The sequence below is a fragment of the Cupressus sempervirens genome, chromosome 8, assembly GCF_028749045.1.
Source record: "Cupressus sempervirens isolate cs-2001-9-10 chromosome 8, ASM2874904v1, whole genome shotgun sequence".
Classification (NCBI taxonomy): Eukaryota; Viridiplantae; Streptophyta; class Pinopsida; order Cupressales; family Cupressaceae; genus Cupressus; species Cupressus sempervirens.
Genome location: NC_143125.1, coordinates 715425943 through 715429336, shown reverse-complemented (window position 1 = coordinate 715429336; position 3394 = coordinate 715425943). Strand labels below are relative to the sequence as shown.

The 3394-nt window shown below is 43.2% G+C and overlaps 1 pseudogene across 1 annotated transcript; it reads left to right on the top strand.

Annotated features, from left to right (window-relative positions):
- The first annotated feature begins 224 nt into the window (after positions 1 to 224).
- On the top strand, positions 225 to 2181 carry LOC149544443 (UDP-glycosyltransferase 72B1 pseudogene; annotated as a pseudogene). Its single transcript, XR_016355803.1, has one exon. The product of XR_016355803.1 is annotated as a UDP-glycosyltransferase 72B1 pseudogene (transcript).
- Positions 2182 to 3394: the final 1213 nt, after the last annotated feature.

Here is a 3394-nt window from a genome sequence, read left to right as displayed (position 1 = left end):
ATAAAACCTCATAACGTCATTGGAGGGAAGGGCACTGTCAGACAAGACATGCGGGGAGGGGACGATTCTGGGCAGGATAGAATTGGGCAGCTTACTACGGTGCAAATAAGTTGCACCGTAGCCGGTGCCAAGTATTTGTTATCACCAAGGCAGTTCGCATCTGATTGCGACGTTCCAGCGGGAATCATGACAACCACTCAAAATTCTGTGTTCATCAATTCCCAATTGATTAATTCACCTGCAAAACTCATATCATCTACGGACACTGCTGTAACTTGTAGCGAATCTTCTAGTTTTGCAGCTCACAATTCGTATTGATTAAAACAATTCACGGCCGGCCGGGCATTTCTTTGTTGGCCCAGATAGAAAAGGGCTTTAGCGAGATAGAGACCATCGCTTGCTCGTCGCAATGGAAGTCCAAAGTAGCAGAAGAAAACCCCATGTTGCCATTTTCCCTTGCGTAGGAGTCGGTCATTTCGTCCCTGCAGCACAATTTGCAAGACGACTTTGTCTTAACCACGGCTTTTCTGCAACCGTGATAACGAACAAGTGGATGCGCGCAGCCAAGCAAGTCACATACGCCGAGTACCTCGCTTCTTCCGGCCTTGACATCCGCTTCACAGAGCTCCCCGATGTCGACTTCAACGACGTGGTCGACGAGCAAACGAGGCTCGAAACTCGCATATCGAAGTACATGCAGAGAGCCGCACCGCATGTTGGGGATATTCTCCAATCCTTGCTCAGCTCCTCTTCGCCCATCTCTGCCTTTGTTACCGATTTCTTTTGCACTGCCGCATTCGATGTTGCAGCCAAGCTGAGAATACCCACTTACGTCTTCTTCACAAACAGTGCGCGTTGTCTCTCTCTTATGTTACGCTCTCCCAAACTGGCTTCGGAGCATGCCGCGTCGTTTAAAGACGACGAAGAGTATGTGATCGACGTGCCAGGGGTTCCGCCCTTCCCTGCAAGGGATTTGCCTGAGCCAATGTTAAATAGATCCAATGAAGGGTTTCACTGGTTTCTCCACCATTGCTCCCGCCTTCCCGAAGCTGCCGGGATTCTCCTCAATACTTTCGAGGAAATGGAGAAGGAAGCTTTAGAAGCCCTCAGAGAAGGTAAGGCTCTCAGCTCTTCTACAATATTAATGCCCTCAATATATTCAATTGGTCCTGTCATATCGGAATCTCATGAGACCCACGAGTGCCTGGAGTGGCTAGATCAACAGCCTCCCTCTTCAGTTGTGTTCGTTTCCTTTGGAAGCGGGGGTTTTCTGTTGGGAGAGCAGATTTGGGAAGTAGCCCATGGACTAGAAACAAGCGGCCATCGGTTTCTGTGGGTTGTTCGTAGAGAGAGTAAGTTTCTAACCTTCACTCCCAGCCACGATGCCAACCTGTCAGAGCTTTTACCAGAGGGTTTCGTGAGTCGAACCAGAGACAGAGGGCTTGTGGTTCTTAACTGGGCTCCGCAAATTCCTATTCTCTCACACCTTTCCATTGGAGGCTTCCTTTCACACTCCGGTTGGAACTCCACGCTGGAAAGCATTTCGTATGGGGTTCCCATGATCTGCTGGCCTCTGTTTGCCGAACAGAGGTTTAACAGGTTTATGCTTGTTAACCACAACAAGGTAGCCATAGATCTGAAGAAGGAAAGCAACGGGTTTGTACCGAGAACCGAAGTGGAGAGAGTCGTGAAGGCGTTGATGGAAGGAGAAGAGGGAGTGAAAGCAAGGGAGAATATGAGCGCATTGAAGGAAAAGGCAGAGGCTGCATTGATGGAAGGAGGAAGTTCGTACAACTCCATGGCAATGGCCGCTGCTCGTCTGATGCAGCACCAAGAGGTTAAATGACAGTCCACGGTTAGAAATATGTGGTTTATAATTAGCCGTATTGTTATCTACTTGATGTATGTGTTCGTGGCGCGTTGAGGTTTGCTTGAAGGTTTCTGCAAAGTAGAGAAAGCCTCTTGTCTAAAATTCTAAAAGATTATATATTAGTTATATTTCAGAAAGTTTGTCCCTTTCAATGTTTGTCGTAAGAGTTGCTCACTTATAGTTGTTGATTTAATATCCAATGCTCTCAAAAAGCAACTTCGGAAGGAACCTAAGTCTCTTTCCTCATGCAAGATAGTTGTGTAATCTATTCAGGATAATATGAATATCGATTTTAGATTTTTGGTGCATAATTCTTCATTCAATTTTGTCTAACTTTCAGATTCACCAACATCAGTAAGTAAAATAGAATACAAAGAGAGAGAAAACTTTTGTGAAGGTCTAATTTGCCTTGTTGACCGTCTAACATTCACTGGTGTGTGTGGTATTTGTTGTTGCGGTTGTTGCACATCATGAGGAATGGTTGGAACATTAGCTTTTGGAGTATCATCCAGCACTACATAATCATCTTTTTTCTTTTCATGTTGCTGCAATAGATCTTTGTACAACACTTTTTCATTGAATATGGCATCCCAGCTTCTTATAATTTTATGATTTTCAAAATCCCAAAGCCTATAACCAAATTCATTAATGCCATATCCAACAAAGACACATTTCTTTGATTTAGCTTCTAGCTTGGTTCTATTTTCAAAGTCTATATGAGTAAAAGCTTCACAACCGAAGGTCTTGAGAAAAGAATAACTCACCTTCTTACCAGTCCATGCTTCCTCTAGAATACCATAGCCCAAAGGAGCAGCAAGACCTCTATTAATCAAATATACTACTGTATTGATAGCCTCCACCCACATGTATAAGGGCAACCTAGCATGCAACCTCATGCTCCTTGCGCGCTCCATTATAGTCCTATTCATGCATTCAGCCACTCCATTTTCCCGTGGAGTCCTTGGAACAGTTTTTTGTCTACGAATACCATTAGTGGAGCAATAATCTTCAAATTCATGATTGCAATACTCACCACCATTATCATATCTGAGACATTTTAATTTCTTACCAGTCTCATTTTCAACCAAGCATTTCCATTTCTTAAAAGTTTGAAATACATCAAATTTTTGCCTAAGGAAATAAACGCATACTTTTCTAGTTGCGTCATCAATAAATGTAACATAATAATGAGAGCCACCAAGGGAAGATACCTGAGCTGGTCCCCATACATCTGTATGCACAAGCTCTAATTTTTCCTTTTAATTTTCCTTCCCAGTCTTTACAAAACTCACTCTCTTTTGTTTTCCATACACACAACTTTCACAGATATCCATATTAACACATTTCAAACCTGGCAAAACTTTCTTTGAATGAAGTACTTTCATACCTTTCTCACTCATGTGCCCAAGTTTGTTGTTCCATAGCGTTGTATCAGAATCTACAGCAGCTATTTGTTCTCCCTGCTCAACTACAATAATTGTTCCTGAACATTCATTTTTCTCTGAAACAATCAAAGTAGAAGGA